This window comes from Hylobates moloch, unplaced genomic scaffold, assembly GCF_009828535.3.
Source record: "Hylobates moloch isolate HMO894 unplaced genomic scaffold, HMol_V3 SCAFFOLD_7, whole genome shotgun sequence".
NCBI lineage: Eukaryota > Metazoa > Chordata > Mammalia > Primates > Hylobatidae > Hylobates > Hylobates moloch.
In genome coordinates this window covers 93,746,059-93,760,257 of record NW_026652282.1, presented here as the reverse complement: position 1 = coordinate 93,760,257, position 14,199 = coordinate 93,746,059, and the positions used below count along the sequence as shown (strand labels likewise).

General features: G+C 39.8%; 2 protein-coding genes across 3 annotated transcripts in view; one reads left to right on the top strand and one right to left on the bottom strand.

Moving 5' to 3' along the window:
• TRPC5 (transient receptor potential cation channel subfamily C member 5) overlaps positions 1 to 14,199 on the top strand; it is a 317,096-nt gene that overhangs the window by 191,845 nt on the left and 111,052 nt on the right. The window lies entirely within an intron of this gene.
• TRPC5OS (TRPC5 opposite strand) overlaps positions 1 to 14,199 on the bottom strand; it is a 36,574-nt gene that overhangs the window by 15,288 nt on the left and 7,087 nt on the right. For both annotated transcript variants that reach the window (XM_058441468.1, XM_032757490.2), the window contains exons 2-3: positions 1,282 to 1,427; positions 882 to 970 (exon numbers count right to left, since the gene is read on the bottom strand). The gene's annotated coding sequence lies outside the window, so the exon portion shown is untranslated. The remainder of the gene's footprint in view (positions 1 to 881; positions 971 to 1,281; positions 1,428 to 14,199) is intronic.

Here is a 14,199-nt window from a genome sequence, read left to right as displayed (position 1 = left end):
GTAACAAACCTGCACATTGTGCACATGTACCCTAAAACCCTAAAGTATAATAAAAAAAATAAAATAAAAAAATAAATTGTCACATTAATGGGAGACCTATTGTGTATCAAGGACTGTAAAACCCACTTTTCTTATATTACAGGTTGAGTATCCCTTATCCAAAATGCTTGGTACCAGAAGTGTTTTGGATTTCAGATTTTGAAGTATTTGAATATACATAATGAGATATCTTAGGAATGGGACCCAAGTCTAAACATGAAATTCATTTATGTTTCATAAACACCTTATACACATAGCTTGAATGTAATTTTATAGAATATGTTTAATAATCTTGTGCACTAAACAAAGTTTGTGTACGCCAAACCATCAGAAAGCAAAGGTATCATGTTGGTGCTCAAAACATTTTGGATTTTGAAGCATTTAGTATTTCAAATGTTGAGATTAGAGACACTCAACCTGTAGTACATTTAATCCTCACAATAAAATCATCCTATGAAGTTATAGGTGGAAAAACTGAGGATCAGAGAGATTCGGTAATTTGCCCATGATCACATAAGTAAAGATGCAGAGCTGGATGTCAGCCCAGGTCGGACTTCTAAAGTCCTGTGCTAGAGGGCACAAATTTAGGTGACTACAGGAGCAAATTTGCCTTATTCAGGGCCAGAGCTGACATCTCATTCTCCTAGGCAGGAATAGAACTGAGAATGTTAATGTCATTTGCTCTCCCTAGAAACTGGCTGAATTCCAAGTTGAATGTGACTTAGGCAGATCAGTCCCCTAGGAAATCCCCACTATCTGTGACTGGGAGGTTCAGGGATATGTCCATTATCTATCCTTCCACTGACCTATTGAATTGGCCCAAATGTTCATAAACAACTTACCTGTGATAGAGCTGAGAGGGATGGGGGTATCAAGGCTCGGCCTATTAAACAATTTGCAGACTTTGCTTCCAAACAGGATGTGAACGCTCCTGCAACAACAAAAAAAACACCCCCCCCCAAAAAAAAAGATAAATTGCAAAATCGATAGGTTTAAGGAAAAGCAAGGACGAGATTAACCAACATTTCAGAGAGCAAAGAGCCCTTTCTAAGTGAACTGACAATCAGGGGCTTTTTTCCTTTCCTGTGGCATTTGCTAATTCTGGGTACTGTTGAAGCTTGGCTGTAAGGCAGAAGGACTCTCCTGAGGAAAGGAGAAATGAGCATAACTTTTGGCAGTTGGGAGACACTAAAATGGGCTGGAAACTTGAGAAGCCCAAAATGCAGGGCTAGTTTTTCTTACCTGAAGTCACCTGAGTTCTGGGCTGGTGTCTGGGTAGGAAAGGCACAGGAAAATCTCCTGCAGTCTCCTGGTACTTCAGAGACAAATTCTCCCTCTAGAGGGGAACTGCCCCAAACAGGCCACTGGTCTCCACCTTAAAAGGTTACCTAGATTTTGAAGTTGGAGGGACAAAGGGAAAACTAATGAGTCAAAAAGATCAAAACCACTCCCAAAGGGCAATTTGGACAAACTGATTCTAAAATGCATAAGGATACATAAAGGGCTAGTAATAGTGAAACATCTTCAGGAAGAACAAATTGAAGGACATATGCTACCAGATATCAAGGCTAGTTATACAGCTACAGAAATTAAGACAGCATAGTACTGGTTCAAGGACAGACAAATAAATCAATGGAACCATGACCCTTACCTCATACCAGATACCAAAATAATACTAATAATGATTTGAAATGAATCATAGGCCTAAATATGAAAGTCAAAACAACAAAGCTTCTAGATCACACCACCAGAGAAACTCTTCATGATCTTAGGTAGGCAAATATTTCCCAGAGGACAAAAAACATTAACCATGAAAGAAAAGATTAATTAATTATACCTTAAGAGGATGAAAAGCCAACCACAGACTGGGATAAAATATTCACAATATATATCTAACAAAGGACTTATATCCACTACATTCATATATTTTTTAAACTCCTACAAATCAATAAGAAAAATATAATCAATCTGATTTTTAAAAAATATAAAAGAATTGAACTGGCACTTCATGGAAGAGAATATCCAAATGGCTCACAAGCATATAAATAGGTGTTCATCACTATTACTCATCAGGGAAGTGCAAATTAAAACCACAATGAGATATGCAAAACCCACCAGAAGAGCTAAAATGAAAAAGACTGACAATACCAAGCACTGAAAACATGAAACAACTGGAACTCTCATACATTGCTGGTGAAATTGTTAACTGGTACAACTACCTCGAAAAACTATTTGGCAGTATCTACTAAAACCAATCATACCTCTATCACATGACCCTGGAATGCTACTCCTAAGTATATAACCAAAGAGTGTACAAATATCCAGCAAGATACAGGTACAAGAATGTTGGAATAAACCAGATGCATAAAATTAGCTACCATATCACTACATTTACATGAAATCCAAGAACAAGCACACAAATCTATGGGAACAAAGTGGTTACCTCTGGGTAGGGGGTTATTGACTGGGAAGAGATATGAGGAAGCCTTCTGGGGTGCTGGGAATGTTCTATATCTTGATATAATCACATATGTTAAATAAAAGCATTGATATGCATCCTTAAAATTTGCGCAATTTACTATGTGCATGCCATACCTCAAAAAAATAGTTTTATTTTTTAAATTTTAGGCCTCCATCCTATAAAAACTAATGAGGACAGCAAGATAGTGATAAGAGGCTTACCAGGATTCAGCAAGCCAGTCATCAAAGTTAATGAAAATGGAATGAAGTATGAATGTGCAGGGCAGAGTCCCTTTGGCCTGTGTGGCTCTCTACTTCATGGCAGTGCTAAGGCAAGAGACCCTGACGGCTAGGCCAAGTTTTTAATTGATACAAGATGAGATAACCTATATCTTATAAGTAGCTCATAAAGACCCCTGAGGCAGAGGCCATACTATCCATCTGGTAACTGAGATTTTTGACCCCATTAAATTTTATTAACCTCTCTTAGGACTTTTTTTGTCTGCACAACTAATCAAAAGTCACCATTTTTCTTTTAGCTGAAAGTCCTACCCGGCAGTTTTGCAATGCTCCTAACTGGAAAACTGGCAATAAGTGTCTAACAGTAGGATGGAAAAGGAGCAAAGAAATCCAAATCCTCTGGGTCTATCTTTATAGTCGATAAGCTTCTTTGAATTAGGTAAGGTAAATTAGTTCATATCCAAGGAGAACAGAGGCAGTTATGTGGGAAAGATTAAAATGCACCTTTGGTGAGGGTGGGTGCCAGATTCCTATTTACAAACAGGAAAATTGTTTTCCATAGTGCTCCCTTCTCCGGTGCTGCAGTACCATTTGGATACATGCATTCAATATCCGAATGGTTTTAAAAAAACACCTACAGACATATAACTTCTCGTTGCCCTCTTCACCCCTTGAGGAAACATCAGGAGAAGTTTATCCACAAAGGGCAATGTTCACAATGTTGACATAACAGAAGCATCTCTATGAGAATACAATGAACAAAAAACAGTATTTACACTTTAAACTCTTTTTGAAAAAGCTACAAACTTTTGCCTTTAAAAAAATAACTGTGTGCAATACAGCATTTGCCTGTTATAGGATCTGACATTTAAAAATCCCCATGAAGCATCTTTAATTTATCAAGAAAGAAAGGAAAGAATTGTGCAGCTGAGGAGCTAAACATGGCCCCTTCTTGAAAATATATGAAAAATTCAAAACTAAAACTAAAAAAAGGGGGAGTAGGAAATGTCCTTATGGTCAATTTAAACCAAATTCCACTGAATTTCTTTCCTCCTCCAAATTTGTTCATTGCTGCAGAGAAAAATCACAGACTGGCTTACCCTTCAGAAAAACAACTTAGTAGAAAAAAACAACTACTTTTGAAAATACATCTTGGTTATTTTCCTAGATAGATACAGTGTTTCCTCAAAACACTGTTCAAACATGAGGATAGACACTCAATCTTAACCTGGTAGGACCCTACACAGGCTTGTCCCTGAGGCTTGGCTGCTATGAGAGGCTCCCAGGCCCTTAGAGAGTCTGGAAAGAGATGTAATACTTCTAGAAAGATCTTTTTGGTTTTCAAATATTACAGTGCAGATGACAAGGTCTAAAATAAGGGAAATAAAAACAGAACTTGGAGGTAACAGGAAAAGGGGTTCTATTTCCAAGTCTTTCTTCAGCTTTCTGAGAGGGAAAAAGAAAAGTTGTGGTTGTTTGTTTGTATATGCTTTTTGGGAGAGATATAAAATTATACTAGTGGTTATAAGGATGGGATCTGGTATCAAAAAAAAAAACCCCTATATTTGAATTTCAACTTCACCACTTACTAACTAGAAGGTTGCTAAGCTACTCTTTGTGTCAGTTTCCTCATCTGTAAAAGGAAGATAATGACCATTGTGAGAATTACATTAGTTAGTTAGCACAACGAATTTAAAATGGTGTCTGGTATATAATAAGCACCTAATAAATGCTAGCTGATACAATTGCACCGGAGAAATTCCAGGATCTAGGAAATAGTATGTGGTACATCATGACTAGTGAATAACTACCTGTGGAAGGCAGGAGAAGAGATGGCTGCAGGCATTACAAAAACTGGAAGGACATGCCAGAGATACAATTCATCTCATAGTTAGAACCAATATTAGATGATGACTTTGAGCTTGGGTAAAAATGCGAGGGAACAGGACTGTCTTGAAGCTGTAGTTCACAAATGACCCTTTCAGGAGACCTAAGAATGATCAAAGACTGTAGGGAATCCTTGAGGATTAGCAAATCCTCCTAGTTTAACTTCCTCTGAAGCACTTCCTTATTCTGGCTGTGAGCTCTGGTGGGGCTGTAGCTCACATGCACCACTCCTGGCCTGGCGAAAGCTAACTATATTGTGGGCTACACATTGGCTATGCCTCCAACACACTGCCAGTTGCACAGAGAATGCCCTCCACCTCGTATTGTGACAATGATTCTTTCAAAGCATTAAATCCTTAGAAACATCCACTTGGAAAGTAATTGGCAAGGTCATTGAGACAAGATAATAAAGGCCCATTATCCTATGTCTAGCATGACTTCACCCAAACCAACCCGAAGTTTCAAGTATTCCTTTGTGAATCATTTGGATAAGAAGGAGAGCATTATGCAAACATCTTTGTATACTTTTTACTTCATACCATCCTAGCCTGGATTTAGTCCCTAACTTCAGGAATATATCTCAGAAATTTGATAAGAGAAAGACTAAGCACCAGTAGTGGCCTCCTCTGTGTTTCTGTGGCAAATGCCAGCTTGCCAAGAAAGAACAGGTTATTTTATTTTACCACATGGAAAGATGATCACAGATTACAGATTGCTTCCCTCTGCCTGCAAATGTGCTTAATGCCTGTCCACCAAAGGAAAGGCCCTTCTGTTTTTAATGATTTCAAAATAACATTCCACAGCATCCCTTGGTAACTCATTCCAATATTTTATAGTTTCCTTCTTCTGGTAATTATATCCTCAAATATGTTCACATACATTAACTTATAATAATCCTGTGTAGTGGCCAAGAGAGGTGGCTCACGCCTGTAATCCCAGTACTTTGGGAGGCCAAGGCAGGCAGATCACGAGATCAGGAGTTCAAGACCAGCCTGGCCAACATAGTGAAACCCTGTCTCTACTAAAAATACAAAAAATTAGCTGGGCATTGTGGTGGGCACCTGTAATCTCAGCTACTCTGGAGGCTGAGGCAGGAGAATCGCTTGAACCTGGGAGGCAGAGGTTGCAGTGCGCTGAGATCGTTCCATTGCACTCCAGCCTGGGCGATAGTGTGAGACTCCGTCTCAAAAATTAAAATAAAATAAAATAATCCTGTGTAGCAAGGATTATACCTATTTTACAATTGAGGAAATGAAGAACCAAAGAGGGTAACTGACTTGCCAAGACTGCACAGCTAGTTAGTAGCAGAGCAAGAATAAGAACCTGATTTCTTGGCTATTATTAAAAAGTCAAAAAATAACAGATGCTAGTGAGGTTGCAGAGAAAAAGAAATGCTTATACATTGTTAGTGTGAGTGTAAATCAGTTCAGCCATTGTGGAAGACAGTGTGGCAATTCCTCAAAGACCTAAAGACAGAAATACCATTTGACCCAGGAATCCTATTACTAGGTATATACCCAAAGGAATATAAATCCTTCTATCATAAAGATACATGCACACATTATGTTCATTGCAGCACTATTCACAATAGCAAAGACATGGAATCAACCTAAATGCCCATCAATGGTAGACTGGATAAAGAAAATGTGGTACATATACACCACGGAGTACTATGCAGCCATAAAAAACAAGATCATGTCCTTTGCAGGGACATGGATTGAGCTGGAAGTCATTATCCTTAGCAAACTAACAGGAACAGAAAACCAAATACCACATGTTCTCACTTATAAGTGGGAGCTAAATGATGAAAACACATGGACACATAAAGGAGAACAACACACACTGGAGCCTATCAGAGGGTCGAGGGTGGGAGGAGGGAGAGGATCAGGAGAAACAACTAATGGATACGAGGCTAAGTGATAAAATAATCTGTAAAACAAACCCACCATGACATGGGTTTACCTATGTAACAAACCTGTACTTGTACCCTTGAACTTAAAATAAAAGTTAAAATTTTTTATTTAGTTTTTAAAAGAACCTGATTCTTCAGATTCTTGGCCTTCTTCAGACTCCTGGTCGGACTAATGATGCTCTGGGAACCTCCACATCACCAGCAGAATAAGAACCAGTGTTAAGATATCAGCAAGAACACAATATGTTTGTCTCTTGGTGTACAGGAGGATTGGTTCCAGGACCTTCCACAGATACTAAAACCCATGGATGCTTAAGTCCCTGATATGAAATGGTGTCATATTTGCATATAACCTATGCACATCCTCCCTCATATACCTTAAACCAGGGGTATCCAATTTTTTGGCTTCCCAGGGCCACACTGGAAGAATTATCTTGGGCCACAAATAAAATACACTAACACTAATGATAGCTGATGAGCTAAAGAAAACTGTGGAAAAAAATCTCATAACACTTTAAGAAAGTTTATGAATTTGTGTTGGGCCGTATTCAAAGCTGTCCTGGGCCACAGGTTGGACAAGCTTGCTTTAAACCATCCCTGGATAACTTATGATACCTTATACAATGTAAATACTATGTAAATAGTTTGTTTTACAATATTGGTTTAGGGAATAATGACAAGAATAAAAAGTCTGTACATGTTCAGTACAGATGCAATATTTTAAAAATATTTTTGATCCACAGTTGGTTGACTCCATGGATGCAGAACCCACAATACAGAGGGCTGACTTTATAGCCATGATAGTTTGCTTACCAAGTGGATCAAAGGCCAAAAGTCCCCTTGAGGACAACCATTTCATTATTGTTATCCCTACATACTATCGTTCCCAGAGTGTTCCTACAGTAGAAAGCCCTACTAAAAAGAAAAGATACAAAAAGCCTAGCTGAACATCAAAATCACCTTAAGATCATATGCTGATCCATGAAAATAAAAAATAAGACAAGAGTATGTGGTTTCCTGCTTTCTAACTTCTCTATTTTTACCTCTGAGATAGATACACTCAGAATAAATTGAAGAAAATGAGGCAGAAAAAAATTTCCTAATATCCTAAAAAAAATGCTTTACCCTTGGCCATGAACTTCCTTTCCCTTTGAGGATTTCATACCTCTACCTCTGAAAGTTTCTAAGGGAGCCAAAGGTTAGCATTTTAAACATGGGGAAAGAGTGAATCCCATTGCTTTATATGCTTGACACTCAGAAAAGCACATCAGCGTTACAACACAGTCCTCTGGCAAGAGCCCTCCCAATACTAAACCAGCATGCTGTTCAAGTGAAAAGATAAATGGAGTTTTCCTTATAGTATTTCTTACAATATTTCTTTTTTAATATTAGCTAGAGCCAGGGGAATCTGAAGGCAGGCTCACTCAATAGGAACAAAATTTCTCTCTCATTTCTTATGACTGATATTACCAAGGTTAAATATTTATGTCCTGAAACACACTTTTAATTATGGCCACTCCACCTTACTACCCTTGTTAAAGTCACCAATGACTTCTGCACTGCTAAATCCAATTATCAGCTCTCCGTCTCATCTTACTTGTCCTATAAGCAGCCTTTAACATGGCCAATCACTCCCCAAGTCCTCTTCTTCTTCATCTATAGTCGCTCTCTTGGTGATCTCATATGGGCTGCAAATAACACCTATAGGCAGATGACTCCCAAATTTATTTAGCCAGCTTAGGCCTTTCTCCAAAATCTCATACTTGTTTATCTACTTTCATTGCATTGATTCCTGTAAAATTCAACACAGTACATTCAAAACTAAATCATTGGTATTCTCTCCAAAACCTACTCCCTTACAGCCTTCCATCTCAGTAGATGGTAATTCTATCCTTCTAACTACTCAGGCCAAAAAATCCACAGTCAATCCACCAGGATATCCTGTTGGCTCTGCCACTAAAACATATCCACAATCTGATCACTTGTCATTGCGAGACACCATTACACTATTATCTACATCTCACCTTGATTACTTCAACAGCCTCCTGACAGGAGTCTCTTTTCTTTTCTTTTTTTTTTTTTTTTTTTTTTGAGATAGAGTCTCGCTCTGTCACCCAGGCTAGAGTACAGTGGCGTGATCTCAGCTCACCGCAACCTCCACCTCCCAGGTTCAAGCCATTCTCCTGCCTCAGCCTCCCAAGTAGCTGGGATTACAGGCACCCACCACCGTGCCCGGCTAATTTTGTTTTTGTTTTTGTTTTTTAGTAGAGACGGGGTTTCACCATGTTGGCCAGGCTGGTCTCCAACTCCTGACCTCGTGATCTGCCCACCTCCGCCTCCCAAAGTTCTGGGATTACAGGCGTGAGCCACCGCACGCAGCTACAGTCTCTTTTTCAACAGGACCGACAGTGATCCCTTTAAAATGGAAGTCAGATCATGCCACTCCTCCATTTAAAACCCTCTGATAACTGCATTCCCTTTAGCATAAAACCCAAATCCTTATAGTGGCTTCTATGGCCCTGCATAATATAATCTGCAACTTCATCTTCTATTTTTCTCTCTCCTGCTCTGTTCTAGCTGCTGTGGCCTGTCATTCCTCAAATTCACCAAGCACACTTCCTCTTTAGGTTCTTTATACTGGCTATTCTGCCTGGAATGGTCTTGACTCAAATATTGAAAGAGCTAAATCCCTCACCTTCTTCAATCTCTTTGCTTCTATCTTGCCTTCTCAATGAGTATTTCACTTACCACTTTTGTAAATTTTAACCTCCCCCTCCCAACTTGGCAGTCCTGAGTCTTCCTTATTCTGCTCTAACTTTATAATTTTTCTTAGAAACGTATCACTTTCTACACATATTGTATAGTTTACTTATGTATTATGATGATCATTTATTTTCTGGTCTTCCTCTCTAGAATGTAAGCTCCATGAAGGCAGGGATCTCTGTTTTGTGTAAGTGCAAGAGCAGTGTCTAGCACATAGAAGATATTCAGTAAATATTTGTTGACTTATAATTTGTAAGGACTAATAATTCCTTACATTTTTATAGCGTTTTATGCTTCTAGTGCTTTCACATGGCATCCCATTTAATCATCTTAATTACTATATGAGGTGGGTAGGGTAACACAGAATTTATCTCCATTTCACATTTAGGAAAATTAAAATCCAGAGTAGTAAAATGATCTACCCAAGAGCTATTCTACATAGCTGGAATGTGGTAAAACCGGAAACCTAGTTTTGCACCCTTTTTCTGTAGCCTCCAATATTATACTGCAAAGCCCGCAGTCCTTGAGGAAAGACCTTCCAGATTCTTTGTTAGGAAGGAGACATGCCCTGCTTGTGCCACTAACCCAGTGCCTTGAAGCTTAATGTGTTTCACCAGCAAATGCGAAGTCAATTAAGGACCTGAGCTTATGTGGTTATTCGCCTTGTGAATATGAGAGAAAATGATTCCCAAATGGCACTCTCTCCAAGAAAGAAAGAAAGCAACATTTGAATATCCCAGCTACTTAGTGGAATAAATTATTTGTTTCTTCCTAACTAGCTCTGCCTTCCTCTGGCATTACCCACTAACCCAAACAGTTCTCCAAAGCAATGTAATAGCATAAAGGGATAAGTGAGAGTCCAAAAAGGCATCTGCAACCTAACATATATCCCAGTGGCCTTTTCCACTGTGCCACCATCTAAGCCACTAACTGCCCATGTTGAAAGCTTTCCCCCATTGCCACTGGCACACGCAAAGAGTGGAGACTGTTCCTTTAAATGTACCACCAAACAGGAAGCTGGTGTTTACTTGGCAGGGGAAGAACAAGATACTTTCATGCTTGGCATACTGCTACCATTGGCATCTAACCCAGAAGCTGCTGCATTCTGCAGGGGTGGCAACTATTTTGTCCTCAGGATAACATAGTGGAAGATGCAGCTATATTTACATACAGGCTTTTTAATAGAGATGCCTGTCACCCCTGGTAAGCTCACAGGAGGCGACAGAAATGGCACAGTCAGAAAAAGGCAAGCCAAGTCCTCAGTACCTTCTGGCAATTGAATCCACAGTACCAGAGAGGGAGGCCTTGATCTCTTTCTCTGGCCCCCAGAATGTCATTATACCAGGGGTATATCCAGAAACCCTCTGAAGTATTACTGAGTAGACTGGGTTTGTCTTCAGTGTCCTTGTCAGAACTATCTTTTCCAAGATCACACCAAATCAAGTGGTTGAGGCTTGACTCTACTAAGTCAACTCTGCTGCAAGGCTCAACAAATATCCCATAATGAAACAGCATGCAACAATTCAATAAATAAACCTCAGGCTGAAAAAAAGAAGTGTCAATGCAAGCATAATCTACCAAACACTTAACAGATTTTAGATAATACATGGATGCAGACATCACTGAAACATGAAGAAACATACAACAACCTTGGCTACATGGGTATGTACTGAAGTATCTGACACTGAGGAAGTAGGAAGGATGGAAGAAAAAACATTATTTTATTTTATTGACAGAGTTTCACTCTTGTCGCCCAGGCTGGAGTGCAATGGCATGATCTTGGCTCACTGCAACCTCCGTCTCCCGGGTTCAAGCGATTCTCCTGCCTCAGCCTCCTGAGTAGCTGGGATTACAGGCGCCCGCCACCATGCCCAACTATTTTTTGTATTTTTAGTAGAGACAGGGTGTCACCGTGTTGGCCAGGCTTGTCTCAAACCCCTGACCTCAGGTGATCCACCCGTCTCGGCCTCCCAAAGTGCTGGGATTACAGGTGTGAGCTACCACGCCCGGCAGAAAAAAAACATTATTTTTAAGGGGAATATTGGCTTTGGAGGCAGAGAAACCAAGGTTCAAGTCTAAAAGTTTTCTTGCCTTAGATCACTTAAGCTCAATATGACTCACTTTCCTGATCAGAAATAAGGATGATGACAATAAACAAGTATTAATTTTGTGATGTAGACAATGTTTAATTATGGGGAGATGCCCTATTGATTTAGTTTTTAAAAAAGTGTGGCTTTTGAGTTTAAACATAGATTCAAACTGCATTTCTGATACTAATTGTATGGCATTGCAGAAGGTACTTATTCTCTCTAAACCTGAGTTTATTCATTTATATTTTGAGGATGATGTTGACACCTATCTCAAGTGGATGCTATAATAATCAAACAAGATAATGTTATGAATGTGTTTTATAAGCCATGAACTCCAAGACAAAGAAAAGTTTTGTTTTTTTTTTAAAAAAAACCCTTTGATTAGAGTGGCCAACCAATCTGATTTTCCAGGAATAAGGGGTTTTCCAAGACCCAGAGTTTTCAATGCTAAATATAGAAAATCTTAGGAAAACCAGGATGAGTTGGGCACTCTAGTCTTGACTAACCTTTAATTAGGCCAATGTCCTCACTAGACCTTAACTGAGATGACTAGGCCTTAACTAGATTTAGGCCTTGGCTCTGCCTTAACTAGACTCTTACTAGGACTTAACTAAGCTTAGCCCTTTCCAGACCTAACTGGGTTAAATAGGCCTTAAATAGGCCCAGGCCCTTGCTACACATTAAATTAGAAATGAATAGGCCTCCTCTAGACTTAGGTCCTGGCAATGCCTTATCTAGACTGATTAGATATTAACTAGGCATAGTCCCTGGCTAACTTAACTGGGCTGTGGCTAGGACTTAACTAGGCATAAGCCCTGGCTCCACCTTCACTGAGTTGACTAGGCTTTAACAAGGCTTAAGGCCTGCATTTGCCTTAACTAGACTCTGGCTAAGCTTTAACTAGGCTTTGGCCCTGGATAGGCCTTAACTGGGCTGGCTAGATCTTAACTAGGATGACTAGGCCCTAAGTAGGCTCAAACTCTGGCTAGAACTTAACTAAAGTCTGACCGCAGCTTTTCTAGGCTTAGACCTTGACTAGGCCTTAACTGCGTCCAGGTTATACCTTATGTCTCCTCTAGACTTATGCCCTAGATAGGCCTTAACCATGCTTTGACTAGGGCTTAAGTAGGCTTATCCCCTGGATAGGCTATAACTGAGCTGACTAAGTCTTAACTAATATTGGCCCTCACTAGGCTTTAACTGGGCTGACGAGGCCTTAATTGTGTTAACTAGCTCTTAACTAGTCTCAGGCCTTTGCTATACTTTAACTAGACTCTGACTAGGCCTTATCTAAACTTAGGTTATGACTAGACCTTACCCAGGCTTAGTCCTTGGCTAGGCTTCAACTGGCTTCTGACTAAACATTAACTGGGCTTTGGCCCTGGTTAGGCCTTAACTAGGATGGCTAGGTTTAAACTGGGCTCAGGCCATTGCTACACTTTAACTACATTTTGATGAGGCCTTAACCAAGATGGCTAGCCTTTAATTAGGCTGGGCCCTGGGTATACCTTTAAAAGACTCTGTTTACGCCTTAATAAGCTAGGGCCTGGCACTACCTTAACTAGTTTCTGATTAAATACTTAAGTAGATTTAGGCCTTAACTGGGCTCTGACTAGGCCCCTAACTAGCTCTGACTAAATATAAACTAGGCTTAGGACATGAATAGTCCTTAAAAATACTCTGATAATACCTTAACCAAGTCAATTAGCTTTTAATTAGGCTTACGCTGTGGCTATACCTTAATAAAACTCTAGCCAAGCCTTAAATAAATGTAAGCCCTGGCTGTACTTTAACTACTTTCTGCCTAATACTTAACTAGACTTAGGCCTTACCTAGGCTCTGACTTCACATTAATTAGGCTTAAGCCCTGAGTAGGCCTTAACTGGGCTCTAACAAAGTCTAATCTAGTGTTAGGTAATGGCTAGGCCATAACTGGGCTTTGACTCACACTTAACTAGGCTGAAGCCCTGCCTATACCTTGATTAGGCTTCATTACATCTTAACTAGGCTTAGGTCCTGGCCAAGTCTTAACTAAGTTCTGATTAGGACTAAACTATATTTATGACCTTGCTAGGACTTAAGTAGACTAGGACTACAACATAATTAGGCATAGGCCCTGGCTAGGGCTTAACCTGGCTCTGACTAGACCTAAATTAGGCTTAGGCCCTGGCTAGGGCTGAACTGGCTTCTGACTAGGCCTAACCTAAGTTTAGGCATTGGTTATGCTTTAACAATGCACCGATGAGGTCTTAAGCAAGCTAGCTAGCTTTTAACTAGGCTTAGTCCTTGGCTATACTTTATCAAAATTCTGACAGGCTCTTAACTATGGTTAGGCCCTGGCTAGGCTTTAACTGGCTTAACTATACCTGAATTAGGCTTAAGCTCTAGCTAGGTCTTAACTGGGCTAACTAGGCCTTAACTAGGCTAAGGCTTTGACTCAGTCTTAACTAAGTTCTGACTAGGACTAAACTATACTTATGACCTTGCTAGGACTTAAGTAGACTAGGACTGGAACTTAACTAGGTTTAGACTCTGGCTAGGGCTTAACTGGGCTGACTAGTCATTAACTAGGCATTGGCCCTGAATAGGTGGTCCCAGTTGGGCTGACTAGAACTTAACTAGGCTCTGACTAGACCTAAATTAGGCTTAGGCCTTGCCTAGGGCTGAATTGGGTTCTAACTGGACCAAAACTAGACTTGGGCACCAACTATGCTTTAACAATATCCTAATGAGGTATGAACCAAGCTACAGATTTAACTATGCAATCTAGACCAGAAGTAGGCTTAGGCTGTGACTAGGTCTTTTTTT